The sequence below is a fragment of the Hyperolius riggenbachi genome, chromosome 8 (genome assembly GCF_040937935.1).
Source record: "Hyperolius riggenbachi isolate aHypRig1 chromosome 8, aHypRig1.pri, whole genome shotgun sequence".
NCBI lineage: Eukaryota > Metazoa > Chordata > Amphibia > Anura > Hyperoliidae > Hyperolius > Hyperolius riggenbachi.
The window spans coordinates 201,290,506-201,311,296 of record NC_090653.1 but is presented as its reverse complement, the minus strand read 5'-3'; the positions used below and the strand labels follow the sequence as shown (position 1 = coordinate 201,311,296).

Below are 20,791 nucleotides of genomic sequence, written 5' to 3'. Positions count from 1 at the left end.
AAATTAGATAAACAACATCCAGTCAGAATTAAAGTACTTTTAATAAGATCTTGTGAAAATAAAATACAAAACCACTTACGGTAAGTGACCCACAAACTTAGAGGATCAATAAAACTAAAGGGGGCATATCCAACCAGACTCAGCAAATGTGATTTCATAAAACAGAAATTTAGCTTTAGTTTCTCCCTCTGCTGTGTATTCCCTATGTCCCTCCAGTCCTCAGAGGAGTTTACAATCAAATCCCTTCCATAGTTCTAGTCTAGTGTACTACCATAGTGTTATAATTTATGTTTATAGAACTGACATCTTTGCAGACTACATAGTCATGTCACTGTCTGTCTTCAGAGGAGCTCACAATGTAATCCCTACCACAATCAGAGGCTAACGTCTTACCATAGTATTATTATGTGTTAATATAGCACTGACATATTCTACAGCACTTTATAGAGTACATAGTCATATCACTGACTGTCCTCGGAAGTGCTCACAATGTAATGCCCGCCATAGTCATAGTCTAATGTCCTACCATATTAATATTATGTATTTGTATAGCACTGACATCTTCTGCAGCATTTTACTTAGTGCATAGTGATGTATCTGACATTCCTCAAAGGAGTTGACAATCTAATCCTACCAAAGGCATAGTCTAATGTCTTACCATATAATTATTATGTATTTATATATTACTGACAACTTCTGCAGAGCTTTCCAGAGTACGAGGTCATGTCGCGGACAGTCCCTTAGAGGAGCTCACAATCAAAATGTTATCATAGTTCTCCAATGTCCATACCACATGCAAATTAAGTATGTGTGAAGGGGAGCGGGTTATGAAATTGGGTCACACATATGCAATATTGAGCATTATGTAACATGTAAATCTAAAAAGTAGTGGCCTGGGTTTCTACCCTAGATTAATACTCGAGTCAGACAATTTTTCTGGTTTCTCAAGTATCTCAATTTATATTTGGTCTTTGAGTATCTATGGCTCTATGGTAGGTTTAATGATAGGATAGGACACAGGATTTAATCAACATACTTTTGATAAATAATTCTATTTACTATACATGCAAAAAGCTACAAGGGTTTAGTACTGATTGTCATTTGAAAGTATGTCTTTAATTATAAGGGTCTGTAGAATGAAGCAGGTACAAAGGAATGCAGGGAATTCTTTGGTCAATGTAAGAACTAATGGGAAACCCTGGCAGCAAATTCCAGGTTCTGGGGTTCCACTAGTAGTTCAGAAGAAGGGAGCAATGGGTGTCGGTTGTACAGCCATGTAGAATGTGCCAGTGGGGGTCAGGGTTAGAATGCTGTGGGTGATGGCGGGTGCTCTTGGAGCCAGCAGGGGTGCTATAGGTGTTGGCTGGGGGGGGGGGGGAGAGCAACAGATGCATAAGCAAGTCCCAACAAAGCATCTTTAAATGTGCTACCTGGGTTCCTCATTGGTCCCTTAACAGACTATTGAGAACCTTCCTGAGGCTTAAAGGACCAATGTGGAGACCCAGCAGCACATTTCAAGATGCTTTGGCGTGGCTTACTATAGTATAGTATAGTGAGTTCCGGACACAGGGAGCAACGTGTGTGTTAGTACGCAATTCATCAAGGATCTTTAATCAAGGTCAAAAGGATATTGGTGTGCTATCATTTCCAAGGTTATTGGCATGAGATTGCTAATTAAAGGTAGGTATTGAGGGATTAAGAACATTAAAGAACTTTTTTATTTGTATGTTTTTGTTTAACTTTTAACTCTGTGGAAATGGATAAGGGGTAAATAAGTACCCCTATACCCATTTCACCTGGGGAGGAGGTGGACATCTGGGGGTCCCCTTGTTAAACCCCCAGATACCACCGTAAACCACCACAGGGCCTAGACCCTCACCTCTTCCTGAGCCCTGGAAGTGGGGAATAGTCCTTTGTCCATAGCATGTGGCTGAAGTGGGGAATAGTCCCTTGTCCATAGCATGTGGCTGATTCTAGGGATATATGCAGATTTTCACTAACATACATTGGTGGATACATTTATCTGTCATTTAAAGAGGAACTTTTGGGAAAAGTGGAAAAAAATAAATCACTACATTGCAAAGTGAGAAGTTAAGAAATAGAAAAGGGATCAATAAACTATTGATATTCACCATGCAATTAGAGATGGCCCGAACTGTTCGCCGGCGAAGGGTTCCCGCCAAACTTCCGGGGGTTCGCAATCGCAGAGAACCGTAAACTTTTCCGGAAGTTCGGTTCGCCCCCATATTGCATCATTAGGGTCAACTTTGACCCGCTACATCAAAGTCAGCGGGCACATTGTAGCCAATCAGGCTACACTCCCTCCTGGAGCCACTCCCCCCCCTTATAAAAGGCAGGCACCGCAGGCCATTATACTCATTTGTTTGCCTGCAGTAAATAGAGAAGGGACAGCTGCTGCTGCTGCAGACTCTCATAGGGAAAGATTAGTTAGGCTCTTGTAGGCTTCTTAGCTTGCTCCTTGCTGATTTTTATTGCTGAAATAACACCCCACAACAGCTCTTTTGAGAGCTAATCTTGTTCTTGTGATCTATTTTTTTTCCTGTGTGTCCCACTGACACTTGTGTTGCATAGACTGCCTTGATAATTCATACTGTGTTTGTGCCACTGCCAGGCCCAGCACGACAGGTGCACATTGTAATACCCACTACTGCACATACCTACCTACCTGTTGTTCACAGTGCACCCATCTACCTACGTGAGTTGAGCGCACGCAGTGTCACTGTGCCTGTCCGCTACCTGTCTGTGTGTGACAGGTGTACATTGTAATACCCATTACTGCATATACCTACATACCTGTTGTTCACAGTGCACCCACCTACCTACGTGAGTTGAGCACATGCAGTGTCACTGTGCCTGTCCGCTACCTGTCTGTGTGTGACAGGTGCACATTGTAATACCCATCACTGCATATATCTACCTACCTGTTGTTCACAGTGCACCCACCTACCTACGTGAGTTGAATGCATGCAGTGTCATTGTGCCTGTCCGCTACCTGTCTGTGTGTAAGACAGGTGCACATTGTAATACCCATCACGGCATATACCTATCTGTTGTGTTCAGTGCACCCACTTGCCTACAGGAGTGCACGCAGTGGGATATACCACTCTGTGGTATGTGATAGGCTAACATGTTTTTTTTTATAGATATACAAATGCATAGAGGGAGATACTGGTTGCCTGGCAGTTGGAAACAGCTGTTATTTCCCACAATCCAACAAGGCTCACACACAGGAAACTGTCAGGACTTAGGTACTGACATCACATTGTGGGAGGGGTTTCACCACAATATCAGCCATACTCTGATGATCTATTCTAGAGAAGGTAAATATTTCTCACAGGAAAAGGGGTATCAGCTACTGATTGGGATAACGTTTAATCCTGGGTTACAGTTCCTCTTTAACTGCATTTAAAAATACATTTTTCCTATCGTAACTTTAAAGAGACTCAGAGACGACATACACTACAGCTCTGATACTTACCCAGGGCTTCCACCCACCCCATAAACACGTTTAAGTCCCACGCCGTCCTCCCGCGGTCTGACGTTCAACTGCGGTGAGCTCCGTTACGAGGCTCAGTGACATCATTCCGGGTCTACTGCGCATGCAGAGAGGTCATCGCAGGCGCAGTAGACCCTGACTGGCATCGACTGAGGCTCGTAACGGAGATCACCGCGGCTGAATGGCAGACCACAGGAGGACAGTGTGGGACTTAAACGTGTTTATGGGGGCGGAGGAAGCCCCGGGTAAGTGTCAGAGCTGTAGTGTATGTCGTCTCTGAGTCTCTTTAAAATTGATTTTCTAAAAAACTGTAAGGTCTTTTTTTTTTTAATTCTCCTTGTTCCCTCTGTTCTTCTTAACATAACTAGCAAATGTTATGATTCATGCTTAGATAGGGGCTTTGCTATTAACAGATAAAGTCAGTGGTATTCATCAATGCAATTGTGCTGCATTTGTGCTGTCAAATCACATGTTTTTCTCATCAGCAAGGTCGAAATTCAAACAGCCATTTTTGGGTTAAATATAAGGACTATCCAATTTCGAACACCACCACTGCTTAGTGTATAAACTTGCCACAGTTCCGGGCATTAATTCACCTGTAATAATTATTGCTGTGTTCTTTTTGTCATATATGAGAAATTGCTGTGTATGAATTACACTTTACTATACAGATAATAAAATGTACTAATTGATTAGGCACCATAAGTGGAAATGATGTCACATGTTACTGGATATTCTTAGCTTTATGGATTCTTGTATTTGTTTTTGCTTTAGACTTGATTAAAACAGTTACTCTTAAGACTTCAACACTTTTTATTTGATGATGCAAATGTATTTATGTTGCTGGGACCTTATTGAAAATATGTATTTTTTATTCAATATAATGTTATAAGTCTGTTGCTTTGCTTAGAATCTGACCAAAACAGCTGTGATACAATGGCATTTATTTATTTATTGTCCACAATGGTTAGCACCTTTGTTGTTCAAGAATGTTTTAAGCTTGTAAGCATATTAAACTCCTAAGAATAATCTTGTAGTGGTATTGTGTAAGATAGATCCTGACATTTTCATGACTCTATGATAAACCATCACACTATTCAACTCCATGGAGGCGATTATTCGTTTGAAGTGTAAGTGTTGTGATGAAATTGTAGTTTTGCTTCACTGAAACTGAAAAATGTATGAGAGGTCGTGTATGAATTCATGTAATTCCACATAAGGCATTGCACTCTTGTTAATTTTACAAGATCAAATAACACTCATGTAGTTCAGACATTTCACATGTTCTGTAGGAGATCATTGATAAAATTCCAAAATGGACAAGTTAAATATGTAACATAATTTTTTCATAGATACAATGGATATAGAATGATGGATTAATTTAGCATTTAACCTTGATTCAATATACACTCACAGAATTGACCTCTTTAGAACACCTTTTGTCATCTTTATTCACCAACAAATCAACCTCTTGTAGAAGGTCCACTGAGCATACAGCATTAAATGCTTTCGTTTTTCATGTTAAGTAAGTGTTAGGTAGTGATGCAAACCGCCGTAGACTTCAATAGTCAAGCAAATTCAAAAAATTATAGGGACTTTTTCTGGCCACAAAAGTGATGGAAAAGGTGTTTCAAGGGGCCTATCACCTGGACGGGGGGATGCTGGAGGGGGATTCATGGCAAAAGTCTCACAAAAAATTACTTAGTTGACACAGGGTCGTGTTTTAATCTCTAAAGGGCAGAAAGGACAGACAAAACACCGTGTTTACCGTACAGCAAACAACCACAAAGAGCATTAGTGAGAACCTCAGGTGAGCCAATCATTGTTTTTACTAGTTGACAGGACATATTCGGCAGCAATCTTTGTGTAGTGGTGTGTAGTGGTCACCGTGCTTGTGCGCACGTTCATGGGAGTGCAGGCGATGGTGGTTTTCCAGACCCTAAGGTCGGGCTGAGGTAGTTCAATGACAGTAAAGTGAACAAAATAAAACACTGATTCTGCGGTGTGGGCCCAGTGTTGGCCTAGAGGATTTACTGATTACCTGGTAATCAGTGAAGTAAATGGCAGATCGAATTTAGTCCACAATAAAGCAACAACCTTATTGTCTTGGGTGTGCCAACACACTAATATAGGTCATTGCTTCATTGAGATATACAACCCCCTTCACCCTGACAAGGTAATCATCATGAAGAGGAATTGACATGCACATGCCTTTTTTTTTTTTTTTTTGCAGCCACTGTGTAGCACCAGATGCCAGACAAATTTGGCATGAATAATGAATGTATAGTCAGGTTTTGTTGCTTCCGCTGGTTCAGGATTCAATTCAGGATTTACTTGTATGAAATGTAAAAAAAAAAAACATTACAGTGTGGACGCTAGTTGGTGATGGCAGAGAAAGACAGTGGTGTGGGGAGTCATGGTGCGTGAAGAAAAGGAATGCTGTGTGGGGACAGAGTCACAAGTCTTCCAGTGTGCAGTAACCCTCTGAGATCCATGCCTCATTCATCTTAACAAAGGTCAGGTAATCAGCACTTTGGTGATCTAGGCAACTTCTCTTGTCAGTGACAATCCCTCCTGCTGCACTGAAGGTCCTTTCTGACAGGATGCTTGAGGCGGGGCAAGCCAAAAGTTTGATAGCAAATTTTGATAGCTCTGGCCACCACAGGTCAAGCCTCTACAACCGGTAGTCCAGGGTTTTATTGCTCCTCACAGTGTCGATATCAGCAATTAACGCCAGGTAGCCCGCCGCTACCTGTCAGTCGGGGAATTCTCTGAGGGTGGATCACAAAGAGTTGTGGTGATGTGTTGGACTACAAAAAACTCTGCATGTCCGACGTTACCAATGCATCAGTAAAGCATCCTGTCCTTGCTGGCGTGACCGTTGGAGGAGGATTACTGGCACCTGTTCCCCTGATATGTTCCCATCTTGCAGTGATATCGCCCTTATATGCATTATACAGCATAGCTTGCAAACTGTTTTGCAAATTGCAAATGGTACATCCTTTCTGACTTCTGGTTGGTAACATTTCCGCCATTTTGTACTTATACCAAGGGTCTAGAAGTAGAAGCGCTGCCACCCATTACAGGCCCTTCTCTTTTAGCCTTTTTATATGGGGGTCCTTCAGCAGGCAGGACAGCATGAAAGACCCCATTTTGACAAGGTTGGATGCCGAGGTAGCCATCTCCCATTCCTCATCCTTACTGAATCCTCACTGATGTCATGGAAGGTCTCCTCCCCCCACCAACGTACAATAACAAGGGTCTCCAAGAGGTGATAACAAGCCCCCTGGGATGCCTGCTCCTGTTGGTCTTCCACCTCCACAAAGCTACTTTCCTCGTTTGACTCCTCTTCTTCCGACTCCTCTCTCTGCATTGCCACAGGTACAACAGGTGACAACAAGGCTACTTCTGGTGGTGATGGCGACCACAACTCTTCCTCTTCCTGCTCCTGGTCATGCTGATCTACAGCCTGATCAAGCACTCTTCGCAGGGCACGCTACAGGAAGAAAGCATATGGTATGAGGTCAGGTCACTGATGGTGCCTTCGGTGCGACTGACCAGGTTCGTTACCTCCTGAAAAGGACACATGAGCCTGCAGGCATTGTGTATGAGGCACCCAGTAACACAGCAAAATAATTCCCAGCTCCATAGAGACTGTCCTAGCACCCAGGTCATACAGATGCCCACTGATGGCTCTTTCTTGTTGAAGCAGGCATTCAAACATCATGAGCATGCACATTAAGCCCCTCACTGACATGTTGTTTTGCTGCTGAATCTCAGCAAGGCACACCATGGCCGTGTATGAAAATCTGAAATGGGCACACACCTGCCTGAAGATGTCCTGATACCTTGGGTACTTAGAGAAAAGCATTGGACAATAAGATTGAGAACATGTGCCATGCAGGGCGCATGTGTTAAATTGCCCAATTTCAGAGCTGACAACAGATTGCTTCCATTGTCACACACCACTTTTCCGATATCCAGTTGGTGTGGGGTCAGCCACAGATCAACCTGTAACTTCAGAGCTGACAGGAGTACTTGTTCAGTGTGACTCTTGGCTTTCAGGAAGTCATCCTCAAGACAGCGAACATCGTACCTGGGATGTTGCATAGGCTCTGGGGAGCTGGGGGTGTGCAGTTGTAGTAGAGGAAGGCACAGCAGCAGAGGAGGACTCAGCCGTGAAGATCGTAAGGAGGATGGAGAAGGAGAAGAGGAGGCGGCAGGCCTGAATGCAATTCATGGCGGTGTAACCAACTCCACTGCAGATCCACGCACTCCATTTTTCCCAGCCACGCATTCCATTTTTCCCAGCCATCAGCAGGGTCACCCAGTGGGCAGTGTAGGTGTTACACCTGCCCTGACCGTGTTTTGAAGACCAGGTATCAGTGATCATGTGGACCCTTGCCCCAACACTGTGTGCCAGAGATGTGGTGACTTGCCTCTGCACATCATGGTACAAGTTTGGTATTGCCTTTTTGGAGGAAAAGTTTCTGCCTGGTACTTTCCACTGTGGTGTGCAAATAACTCCTCTGACACATTAATTGAAGTGGTTGTTGTGCTAGTGGTGGTGGGGCGAGTGGTAAGTTGTAGGGTGCCTAAATCAGAGTAGAAGGAGTATTGTGCAGCAAGGTTCTGAGCGGAAACAGTAGAAGAGGAGGTGTGCTGTGTAAGCCCGTCAGGTGACAGATGGGTTTGCTAGATGAACTACTAGATACTAGATGAACTACTCACTTCATGCACCTCAGGTGACAGAAGGGTTTATACTATCTGCAACAATAACCTCACAATATAGGCCCTTTAGAGGGGGCAGTAGTGGATTCTAGATGATAGTGTGAAGGATTATTGGGTTATCTAGTGGATGCACTACTAGGACCAGCAGACCGGTCTCCTACGTCTAACGTGTGCACTGAACACAGGAGACTGCAATATAACAATAGTAATAAAAAAATAAATAGAACATCACTTATAAGGTCTATTACAAGCCCTACTGCATAGAGCCAAATTAATCCATGCCATGCACTGATGAGGATCAAACAATCCGAAACAGTCTGTATGCATGTTGGATTATTATGGCTCTGTACAAATTAACAAGCTGACACATCATTGCATTCCAGCGGTTCTGGAGGTGTGTTTAGCTTCTAAGGGTGCAATGGTTAAATTGCATATATTCAGCAGTGATGCACTGGGAGACATCTCAAGCTCACTCCAACCTGAATTATCACAAATTCTTTCTGTTTTAAGAAAGCAAACTTTTATTTTTCTTAAAGCGGAATATAACCCTGCATTTCAACTTTGCTCTAAAACATTATTTACAGCATATTATATGCAACCAGCATTTTTTTTACTAGACCAGCATTGGAAGGGTTAAACACAGAGCTTTAAAGTTCTGTGGAGAGATATGCAGAAGTTCAGATAGATACATTTAACTAAATAGAATATAACAAGTGATAAATGTTACACACTCTTTGGCTGTCCTCCAGCTCCTTCTCAGTCAGAGAGAGTGAGGCACATTCCACACTTAGATACATTTATGTAAACAAAATGTATCTATGTAAGCTTCGGATGCGTCTGCAGTTCTCTCCAGGAACTTTAAAGCTCTGTGTAACCCTTGCAATGCTGGTCTGGGAAAAAAAAATGCTGGTTGCATATAATATACTGTAAATAATGTTTTAGAGCAAAGTTGAAATGCAGGGTTATATTCCGCTTTAAGGTCTATTATGCAAGGTACTGTACCTCTAGCAGCAGTGTGCACACCTGTGTCCTACAGCTAAAGTCAGTGCACTTGATAGTCAGTAGACACACAGAACTGCAATATAACAATAGCAAGAAAACCAATGTACTAGCTCCTAAGGGCTGTTATGGAAGGTACTGTACCACTAGCAGTAGTGTGCACACCTGTGTCCAACACCTAAAATCAGTGCACTGGACAGTCAGTAGACACACAGAACTACAATATAACAATAGCAACAAAACTAATGTACCAGCCCTTATAAAAACGTTTGGGTGTTCAGAATGCTGTACTAGCAGCAAGAAACTCCACTGGGGACACAGAACAGAGGCATAGCTAACCTTTTCGCTGTTAGCAGCACAGCTCTCCCTAATCGGCCTAGCACAGCAGCCAAATGCAGAGAGTAAAATGGCTGCCGTGCTGGCGTTTTCATAGGGGGGAGGTGTGGTCCAGGAGGGAGTGATAGGTGATTGGCTGCCATGTGCCTGCTGACTTGCCAGCTTCATATGTACTGTAATTTGTTGGTGTTTACCTGTCAGCCTGAAGGTCTTCTGTAGGATGAAAAAATAACATTAATGTCCACCTTAACTCTACATGATACTAGGCTGGACTCCTGGCATTTTAAAAAATATGCATTAAAAGTGCTTCTTCCAAAATTGGGTTGTTGCCATTTGTGGGTTTTTTTTTGTTTTTTTTTTACTTTCACTGCACAGATGTATTAATGTAAATGGTTTTGTGTGTGAGTTCCTATTGTCTGAAATGAGACTCTAAAATAAAATGATTGGGTCTTTATTGTGAAGTTGCTAAACATTCCCATTTTATTTTAAATTAATGATACCAGTTTTTTAGCTCTCAGAAAATAGTGGTTACTTGTTAATATGTTTGTATGCATTCATTACATTTTGTATTCTGTAGTCCGTCAAAGCAACATACAAGTTTTCATGCAAAGTTCCTATTTTGAACAGTTTACAACAGATGTTAACATTAAGCAAATTCATTACATTCTGTGCAAGAACAAGCCGAGAACCCATGAAGTTTGATAACTGCAAGCACCTTACTGCTCATTTAACTTCTATGCTCCTTCCAACTAAGTCTGTGAGCCAGAATCAACACAGGCTTGCTTTTTTTTCCTGAATTGTATGGGGTGTTCTTGTTAGGGTAGTATGGATTTGTTTAACTAAATCTGTCCAGCATGGTGTCTGTTCTTTCAGAGAAAGCATGTAAAAAGCTGATTTAGAGAGTTATGTTTGTTTTACATTTTATAGTCAAAATGTGTGATTGGCTTACTGTCCCCTTAGGAGAAAATATGTTCTGTATAGGGTGATTTCTGCACAGGCTTTTGCATGATAGTAAAGCCAGCATGTTTAATGTGTTTGGCTTTATCAGCTTTTCATTTGAAACAGTTTTTTGTCCAACCTATATTATAATTTGTTTGTATGCCTACCGCCACTTTAGGGAAAAATGGGATATTTCATAACCAGGGCTATGATGAAGGTTTATTCTGGAGCTGAAAAATGGTTCTCAACCAATTATGAAAAAGTATTGGACACTTACCTCCTCCCTAGCAGTGTGATCCCCCAGTGCTTGGATTTGACACAACTTCTCGGTGCTGATTAGGGAATAAGATGAGATACAATATGCAGAGTTGCTTATTTTAGCCTAGAGCAAAGCTGGCATAAGAAGAGGAATCTTGGGTGCCCTCCTACTGTTTCTGTAATGGTTGCATTTTATGAATATCTACAGTTGTGTTTGGCTTGATGGTCTTCAGGACTAGACAATGTTATACATAAAACACAACCCTGTCTCTATAAAATAAGGAATGCAAAGTATAGATAATTAGGGATACAGATATATGCTACTGTATGCCACTGTTAAAGTGGTGAATGGCATAAGAAACAGTGATTGCTTCTAAGCAATGGAAACCAGTGGTCTATGTTCAGAAAACCTGTTTGCTACTTTGGCTCATATGCAATCTTGCAAAGTATTCTGGATGTTTTTTTCACAGAAAAGCTTGACAAAGACACAGTCAAATAAAGAAATACATGTTTTCACTTCTTTTCCTGCAATGGCAAATAAACTTCATGCTGCATGCTGCAATCTTGCTGCATTGTAAAAGCATGTGATTCTTGTAACTACTAAGTTTTCGACACGCATGCAACGTCAGTGAAATAAATAAATGTACAATGTTTTTGTTTTATTTTGCTACACTTATCTGGTGCGATCAGCACTGCTGCAATGCTGTTTAAAGTGAACCTAAAGTCTGCCCAAAAAAATGAGATGAACTCACCTGGGGCGTCCCTCAGCCCCAGGGCCGGTTTAAGCAACAATGGGGCCCCAGGGAAAAATAAACCTGGGCCCCCCCCCCCCCCCCAACATATACCCAGACCAAAAATCGGCATTAGGGGACCTTTTTTGCAGTTGGTATTGTCAGGGTGTGAAGTCCCAATCGGTCGGAGCTCCACATTCTGGCTATCCCAGCCTGCATGGGGGACAAGGGGTTAAAAAGTTTCAGGAGGGGGGACCCCACATAATTTTTTTTTTTTTAATTCCCACACTCTAAACATAAAAAAAATTGGGAAAACAGGAAAAAAATGCCAGGGATCTTCGTACAGCCATATTGCGGCTGTATAGCGATCCCTGGCCAAAGCGCTGCGGCTGCGTATAGACCCCCTGGAAACCCCGTCAGGAAATTTATTGCGCTTTTGTTTGATGCATGTAAAATTACACTACCGTTAGGTTTGCTACTAAAAGTGACATTTACTGCATTTAAAAGTATACCTTTTTCCTTCAGAACTTTAAAATCGATTTTCTCAAAAACTATAAGGTCTTTTCGAAAAATTGTTTTTCCCTCTTATTCCTAATGATCTCCTTAACATGTCCTGCAAAAATAGGGTTTCTAGCATTTAAGGTGGATTTGCTATTAACCATTAAAGTCGGCAGGTTTTTAAATGTGTATTTTTGTTTCCTTTGAAACTTTAAAATCGATTTTCTCAAAAACTATAAGGCCGATTTGAAAAAATGTTTTCCTCTTGTAGCCACTGGGGATCCCTACAAGCTCTGGGGCCCTGGGGCAGCTGCCTCCTTTGCCTTAGTGGTAGCGCCGGCCCTGCTCAGCCCCCTGCAGCCGATCGGTGCCCTCGCAGCTCCGCTCCGATGGTCCAGGACCCGCCAGCGAACACTTCCGGTTTGGCCGTCACCGGCCGACAGGCATGGGAAAGTGAAGAATCACTCGCGTTCCCATGCCTGTCGGCCGGTGAAGGCCAAACCAGAAGTGTTCGCCGGCGCGTCCTGGACCATCGGAGCGGAGCTGCAAGGGCACCGATCGGCTGCAGGGGGCTGAGGGACGCCCCAGGTGAGTTCATCTCATTTTTTTGGGCAGACTTTAGGTTCACTTTAAGTCAGTGTCCTAAACTATTATAAAAGAATATACCATTTTTTCAAACACCCATCTGGTGTAAGCACTGCTGAGAAACTCTATAGAACATGTAATTGCCTTAAATAGTGAAATAAAAGAATCTACAATTTTATTCCAAAACCTGTCTGGTGCAATCAGTGCTGGTACAATGCTATACAATACATCATTGTCTTAAAGAAAACCTGAACTGAAAATTAAAAGTCAAAATAAGCATCCACAAGTCATACTTACCTTCCATGTAGTCTACTCCTCAGTGTCTTTCTCATGTCTCGCGTCCTGTTTGTTCATTGTGATCAAGGGAATTTTCCGTCCTCCATTTTGAAAATGGCCATTAACCATAACAGCTTTCTGGTCAGCACACAGTTAAACTGTAACATCGCCCACTTGAGCCATAGGGAAACATGGACATTACCTGGTACATCAGTTTTCCTCTCAGCTATAACTGACAGCAACTGATATTTTACTGACAGCAACTGATATATTTCAGATCTGACAAAATATTGTCAGAACTGGAAGGGATTATTGTCAGAAGAAAATGGTGAGCTTCTGAGAGGAACTGATGGCAAGGTAACTATGCAATGTTCATTTGAAGTTACCTCATGTGTTTATTTTAAATATTTTTACTCAGTACAGGTTCTCTTTAAACAGTGAGATAAATAATCATGCACATTTTTTGTGCTACACTTATCTGATGGGGTCAGTGCGATCACTGCTGCTGTAATGCTATACAACACATTAGTGTCTTAAACAGTGAAATAAATGAATGTACATTTTTTCCTACACCTATCTGGTGTGATCAGTGCTGGTGCAACACAATCCAACACATCAGTATCATAATACCACTGTGGCGGTATGATTATTTCTGGATTTTAGGGTCTTTTTAAAAGGTTTCAGACCCTAAAATCAGGAAAACATCATGCTGCCAGAACGCCAGCAGCAGCCCCTTCTTTCACTCACCTCCCTGGGCTCCAAGCTCGGAATTACTACCAGGAAGGTTAAACAGCAGCATAAAAGATGATTTAGATAATGACAGCGGGTGTTGTATAGGTAAGAATTGACAGACGTAGATCTGAAGAGAGCTTTGTATATTATTTTACTATTTACAAAGTAAGTTTGTAAGCAAGGGACACTAGATTCTGAGGATCGTTTCCATAAGTAAACTTTTCTGTTGCCTCATTTCACTATAGAAAGATGCCACCTTGGCAATGTTGCTTAACCAGACTGCATCCTCTCAGTAAACCATGAACAAATTGTCATTAACCACCCTGGCGGTACGAACACGGTAAATCCAGCGCTGGAGACTTGGGCGCAGCAGCGCAGGAGACTTGGGCGCAGCCGGCGCCACCATAGGCCGTAATAGGAACTACGGCTATCGCAGGCACATGGAGTAACTTCAGCGCCGTCAGAAGACGGATCTGAAGTTGCTTTTAAAACAATAATTCGGCTTCCAGCTATTGCTGGAAGCCGAATTATTTCATTCCCCCACTATCCATGTCGGCCTGGAGGGGGAATAGTAATTAACACGGCCCGGACTTGTGCGGCAGCAGGATTAGCCATATACTGGCTGTGTCCTGCGCCCAAGTCTCCGGCGCCGTTCTCTCTCGTACGCTGGCGGTATGGACGAGCTGAGCTCATCCATTACCGCCGCGGTGGATTTCTCAGGCCCTGGAGAGTCTTTGTTTTACCAAATTTTCAGAGGGGGTGTAGCTAGCACTTGGCTAGCTACATCAGCCCTCCGATCGCCGCTTGCCCCCTCTGATCCCCCGATCGCCGCTGTTTTATACATACCCCCCCCCCCCCACTGGAGCCCGCACCGGCGCAGCCTCTACATAGCCTCCAGGGGTCGCTATGGCAGCGATCGGAGCTGCCCGATCGTTGCCATAGCAATGCCTGAAGCTACTGCGGAAGTCTCGGCCATCGCGGGATCGTGGCCAGGTGAATATCGCCGGCGGCGATCGGAGGCGGGATAACAGTGCCGGGGGACTTGGGGGGAAAGTGTAGCCTAGTGCTAGCTACACTAAGTTAAACCATTTTTGTTTTAAAAAGCCACCCCCCGCCGCACGGCCACAATAATTAGAATGCCAGGGTGGTTAATGAGAGCAAAATATCTCAAATCTGTTTTGCTAGCTATGTAATAGTAAAGGAATTGCAGCAAGCTCCTTTCTAGACCGATTACTAGCGTGCAATTGAGTTTTTCAGAACTTCCACAATTGCTTTAAAAAAGAGAGCTATAATAAACCTTATAGTCTGTACCAACATACTTATTGGGTACTCTGCGTAGCAAGCACCTATATAATAGCAAGAAATAGCTTCAAAGTTGATGCAAATATTTCCATAACTGGACAAAGCCTGTATGATAAGCATGCTAAAAAGCTTCTTCCTATGTAACAAATTGTGCAAATATGATGCATTTTCCCTCTCTCTTCCTCACTACACTACATCCAAAGCCTGGTGTTGTCCCAGGGACATGGGACGCAAAGACACAGGGATATTATATAGGATTATGTGGAATGTGGAGGATGATTCTGCATAGTGCATTGCCTTGTTACATATTGTATTGCTACAGAAAAAGTGACACCACTTAAACAGGTAGCAATTGCAGGTTCTTTTTGATTCCTCCAAAATCAGAGACAAGCAACAAGGTTAACAAGTTTATTGATGCAAAATATGATGCAAAATACCAAGTTATTTGAAAGAAGACAAAGAATAACAGCATAACATAACATAATAATTAACAATATTATAAACACATCACATCACCTTGTGTTTAGTAGGTGTTCCGCTTGAGGATGCAGTAACTTCCATTTGTCCTACGAGAGTGACTCTTTCCCCGTGACAGCTAAGGAGTTCCTCAGACAAGAAAGCAGTCAGACTTGAATAGGTGGCCAACCCAGTCGAGAGTCGAGAGAATTCAGTCATCTCAAAATAGTAGCTGGGTTTTACACCCTTTTTTCCCAATAGAGAACTATGGAATTACATAGAGGTCTATGGAGCATAGTTAAACCCCTCAAGACTTTAGACAACTCCCAACAACTCATAATAGCTGGAACATCACCAAATGGGCCACATTCCAGTCTAATATATAACTGACAGATTTATAGCCTCCTCTAAATGTCTTTTACACACTTAGATATTCACTCTGGAATACAACAACTATATTTACGACCCTCTTCTAAATAATCCTGAATTCATGCATTATGGCTAAAAAAAGTTTCCCAATATCCCTTATCTTCATACTAAAAGGATGATATTGGGTTTTAGTACATTAATAAGGGATCCTAAATTATGGGTCAGATTAGTGCTACATTTTTTATATAAAAGCACTTTGTACTAATAGTAAATACGTAACATATGACTCATGCACCCATCTGGTTAGTTTCTGATAAATAAGTGTTAAGGTAGTCCACCAGACTCAAATGATCAGATACAGACCTGAATAAAAAGATTCACATAATATAAGACTACAAGATGGCTACCACAGCATCACTAATACAAAATGGCAGAGTATATAAGCTGTGGCACTACACATATTTAGAGTGTAATAAGAAAAAAAATGAAAATTATGTTCTGGTAATTACTGTGAAACTTTGAGTTGATATCTCTGTGTATCAGCTTCCCAATGATGTGTGGGCCTCAAGAGCTATATTTGACAATTACTAACAGTCAAAAGCTTTTGAAAATGGCAATTTTAACCACTTCACTACTGAAGGGTTTTTCCCCTTTCTGTACCAGAACAATTTTCACCTTTCAGCACTGCTTCCATTCATTCGCCTATTACTACTTATCACAATTAAATGATCCATATCTTGTTTTTTTTTCACCACCAATTAGGCTTTCTTTAGGTGGTACATTTTGCTAAGAACTATTTTATTCTAAATGCATTTTAATGGGAAAAATAAGAAAAAAATGGAGACAATTCATTATTTCTCAGTTTTTGGCCATTATATTTTTAAAATAATGCATACTACCATAATAAAAACCCGCACATTTTATTTGCCCATTTGTCCCAGGTATTAAAACATTTAAAATATTTCTCTAGTACAATGTATTGCGCCAATATTTTATTTGGAAATAAAGGTGTTTTTTTTTTCAATTTTGCATCCATCACTAATTACAAGCCCATCATTTCATAAATAACATTAATATAACATTTTTACATACTGTACATATTAAAAAAGTTCAGTCACTAAGGTTACTATTTATGTATTTATTTGTCATTTTTTTTATCTGCATATCATTTATTTATTTAATGGGAGAGGGTTGGAGGTAAGGGGTTAATTTTAAATGTATTGGTGGGTCTTTTTATTAAAAAAATTAATGTAGTTGTAATTTTATTATTTCATTATCACATTATCACATTATTTCCTATTAGCTTACTATAAGTAACTAAACAGGAAGATACAATTATGCTGTCATCTCATCGATGTCAGCGATCATTGACACGGGGACTTCCCGTTCCCATTCATTCATCTCCCCTCTAATGGGCAGTGACAAGTACCCGCACGGGAGCGAGTGCGGCAACAAGCGGCGGCCATCTGCCGCCATTGACGTTTAACTACGTGGCTGGGCAGGAACTGAAGACCTGCCCAACGTAGATATACTGTAGGAAACCACTTAAGTGGTTGAGAATTCTAAAGATTTGCTCTGTTGTCAACAGAAAAATAGCATCATTCATACCATTTCTCACACCTCTGATGAATCTTATTCCAGACTCCAAGTTTCCTTTCTTTGTCCCCTTGTAAAGTTGTGCTTGAAAAATGCATACATCTGACTGCCATAGACCAGGTTAGAATGTTCATCCTGTGTGTCACTAACTTTGATTGGAGTGGATGTGATGACGGAGTTTTGAATAAAGGTAAAGCATAAAATCAATAAGCAGAGGAGCAGTGGTTAAGTGAGATAAAGGCTTAGTGCCAGCAGTTGGCAGGTGTGGTCAGAGAGAGCCAAAAGGTTCATGCTTGAATCCAGGTTATTAAAAGAAAGTTCTATATAGGATCGTTTGAGAGGCACGTTATATCCAGTTAATAGGATTTGTGAATATCTTCATTACTTAGGATCTTAATATTCCTTTTATATCTGAGGCTCATTGCTTTATAGTAGGCAGAACATAAAGATATGGAACCTCATGCTCTGCTGTGGCAGTACCAGACGTCCATAGAAGCAGAGACAACTAGAGAAAGAACCAAGAAATAATTGGAGGAAAGGGGATACATATAAAATGAGGTGCGTTAGAACAAACTCTGTAGAAGGGATCTCAGTGGGTCAAAATCTGCCAACATAGTTACAAATGAGCTCCAATACTGGTCTATAACACTGAACAATCCACTATCCATATTAACAATTTATGTTTTTTTATAGTTGCAGTGGTTGCATCCTTTCCATTGCTAAGCGGCCCCCACCGAGCAAAAAAACAGAGGCTAGAGAATTAATATCTAGGCTTGCTAATCACAGACTCCTGAGAGAATGCATAGACATGTAGGCTCTGAATCACATTTAGGGGCCCAGGAGTACAAGAGCTTTACTGCACAGATGTTACATTCAACAATGTTATATACTTAGAAAATTATACTTATTTTGGTTCGTTTCCTGTCCTTTTAAACATCTGTCAAACTCTACACAAAATAGATAGACGACTACCATGAACACATTATATATTTAAATGGCTGGTAATAGCCATGGAATATGCAAAAATTTTAGTTTTATTAAATCAGCAAGCAAGAAACAGTTATTCATGACACCAAACCAAACAATCGCCCAAGGTACGGTGGTGGTATGTGCAGTACTTCTTCCCTTGGGCTAGCTTTGTCTCGGTGAAGCTTTATCACGTATCCCCCCTGTCCATTTTCTTCACATTGCGTGGTCTTTTAGCTTTTCACATGGGACAGTTTCCAGCAGTGAGTTTGGATTATTGTTTCATGTAGGTAGAAAAAAACAAAGTCTTGTAAAAGTAATACCTTTTAATGGCTAACTGATAAAGTTAAATAATGCAAGCTTTCTGGGATCTAGTCCCCTTCTTCAGGCATATTTCCAGATGTTAGCTAAAGTAAAACACTTATGCAGGTAAATATTAAAAACGTAGATGGCAGTTGTGCTGGTTACTGTTTAGCAGTTAGATGTCAGGTGATCAGCAGGCTTGAGCCAGTGAGCTCATGCAAGCAAACATGAAATCTAGCAGGTTTCTGAAGATCATGAAGCCAAGTCAATCATGTTACATAAGGAGTCATGAATCCCGTTCCACAATTTAGACCTTCTGTTAATGTCTTAAACATTTTCATAAATTTGTACTCAGAAATCTTTCTTCCTTGTTCATTTTTGAAGTTACCCTTAAGAATAAGTACTTTGAGATCTTGCAGATCTTGCATATCCTGGTTCACAGAAGTGTTGGCCCACTGGTGTGTCCATTTTACCCTCATTAATTTTAAAGCGGTAATGGTTCATTCTTGTGCACAGTTTTTGTCCTGTTTCTCCTATATAGATTCCTCTTAAGGGACATTTCATGCAGCGTAATATGTATACGACATTGGATGACTCACAGGAAAATTGGTCTGGTATTTGATGATATTTCTGTGAGTTTGGTATTTGTCTTGTGCACAAGATATAAGGGCAGGTCTTACACCTTGTGTTATTGCAGGGTAATGTGCCTGGAGTTTCTTGTGTAGATAATGCACAAGCCAAATACAAATACCAAACTCACACAAATATCATCAAATACCAGACCAATTTTCCTGTAAGTCATCCAATGTCGTATACATGATGCGCTGCATGAAATGACCCTTAAGAGAATATATAGGAGAAACAGGACAAAAACTGCGCACAAGAATGAACCATCACCGCTTTAAAATTAATGAGGGTAAAATGACACACCATTGGGCCAACACTTCTGTGAACCAGGACACAGCATGCAAGATCTCAAAGTACTTATTCTAAAAGGTAACTTCAAAAATGAACAAGCAAGAAAGATTTCTGAGTACAAATTTATGATAATGTTTAAGACATTAACAGAAGGTCTAAATAGTGGAACGGGATTCATGACTCCTTATGTAACATGATTGACTTGGCTTTATGATCTTCAGAAACCTGCTAGATTTCATGTTTGCTTGCATGAGCTCACTGCCTCAAGCCTGCTGATCACCTGACATCTAACTGCTAAAAAGTAATCAGCACAACTGCCATCTACGTGTTTACTATTTACCTGCATCAGTGTTTTACTTTAGCTAACATCTGGAAATATGCCTGAAGAAGGGGACTAGATCCCAGAAAGCTTGCATTATTTAACTTTATCAGTTAGCCATTAAAAGGTATTACTTTTACAAAACTTTGTTTTTTTCTACCTACATAAATTGTTTGGCTAACACGGTACAGAAAGGTTTTTTCTACTATGATTATTGTTTCATTAATTGGTATTCACTGTTGTTATATAAACTTACTTATACATTTTCCACTGGGAATTTGTGTGTTTGTTTGTTTTTCTTTATTGTTCTGGGCCCTTTTCTTATTGGTGCTCACTATTTTTCACTCTACCAGTCCTTTCTATAGTACTGTCACTTTTGCTGCAATTTGCACGCTGCACCTTACTTCCTAGCCAGGATGTTGATTGATGCAATTATCATTGTTAGGCCTCTTGCACACTGCAAGCGATTCAGATTCAGATTCCGCTTTTTAATCAGTTTTTACTTCAGATTCAGATTCAGATTTGCAGTTTGCTCCCTGCACACTGCAAATCGGAATCTGAATCGGATGTAAAAACAGATTAAAAAGCGGAATCTGAATCGGAATCGCGTGCAGTGTGCAAGAGGCCTTATTGTTATATACAGACCTAATTTGGGAATTGTGTACCATTTGTATTCATAGTACAAGTGCAATATATTTGCACCTTTATTTTGAACCTCACTGTTGATATGTGTTTTTAGTTGTTTTTAACTAGCTATTTGATAATAATAAACCTGATTCATTATATATGTATTGTGCGGTGTCATTGCAACTTTTTTTTGTTTGCTGTTCTTAAACATCTGATTCACAGGCTTATTTCATTTTTACGTTTTAAGGAAAATGTAAAATGTATTATTTATTAGATATATTATATTGTATATGACTTTCTCATTGTATGTATGCAAGCATGTATGTAATTATT

General features: G+C 40.9%; 1 protein-coding gene across 1 annotated transcript in view; it reads left to right on the top strand.

The window, feature by feature from the left end:
- PAPPA (pappalysin 1) overlaps positions 1 to 20,791 on the top strand; it is a 591,278-nt gene that overhangs the window by 488,568 nt on the left and 81,919 nt on the right. The gene's annotated exons all lie outside the window — the stretch shown is intronic.